The following is a 1,061-nucleotide window of genomic DNA, read 5'->3' as shown; positions in this document are numbered from 1 at the left end:
TCTTTTTATTCTATATCCTCTTGGAGTTGAATAAAATATATTTGATCATGAATAAAGCTATCTAACCTTGACTTCATACTAAGCCCTTATTTGTTTTTCATTATTTGCTCATTAAAATGAAAAAAATGACCGTTATTCATCATATAAAGTCACTATATTTGACTTTGTATTGCTTGGGTGGGATCCGTAACGACTATATTTTTCATTCTTAATTTTAAATTAATGTGTACCAAACAGACTATAAATAATACTTTGTGCGATAAAAGGTTTGTACACTTTTTCTACATTAGTACAAAATTGGCCTTATCTTGTTTCAGCAAAAATATATGTTTTTACGATTTCACAAAGGCAGCAATAAAGAATGTCTAGAACCTTTCATCATGCTCCTTTCTCCATTTTTTCTTCTTCTTAATTTTTTATTACAAATTAAGGAGAGACTGAAGTCAATCAAATGCGTGATATTACGCTAAAACTATCATACCCAAAGCTAAACATCACTTGTAGCTACTTCAAGTTTGAATCACACTTTACTTAACTATCTTGATGAGTTTATGTTATTTTTTCTCAATTCTATAACGATTAATTTATCTTACACGATATGCTTTGAATTCGAATTTGAGTAATTGATGGTTTTAGAGACAAGCGAGCCATTCCCAAACTATAAAAACATATTATATGTCCAAAAGTAATATAAGTAATTTATCTTTTGGGTACCTCGATACAACCATAGAGAAAGTAAATGCAATTGTGACATTTGAAATAGAAGGTGGTCCTCATTCTCCAATATATACATAGTTGCAATGCAGTCTTTTGATCCGCAGATACTGAAAATTTCGAAGATGACTTAGAATTAAATTATATGTACATTCTAGTTGACATTCCTCTTTACACATGCGGATCCAGGCCCTGGCTAGCACGGGCTGTAGCCCGTGCTCACCCAAGCCCAGATGCAGTCAATTTTTTATTTTTTAGTTCAGTCCATGTAAAATTTAAAATCAGCCCGTGTGGTGTAAACCCAGTTGCAACAAAATGAGCAAATGACCCAACTTCAATTTATTGGC

This window comes from Olea europaea, unplaced genomic scaffold, assembly GCF_002742605.1.
Source record: "Olea europaea var. sylvestris unplaced genomic scaffold, O_europaea_v1 scaffold164, whole genome shotgun sequence".
Classification (NCBI taxonomy): domain Eukaryota; kingdom Viridiplantae; phylum Streptophyta; class Magnoliopsida; order Lamiales; family Oleaceae; genus Olea; species Olea europaea.
The sequence above is the reverse complement of the archived record's forward strand: the minus strand, read 5'-3'. Positions refer to the sequence as shown.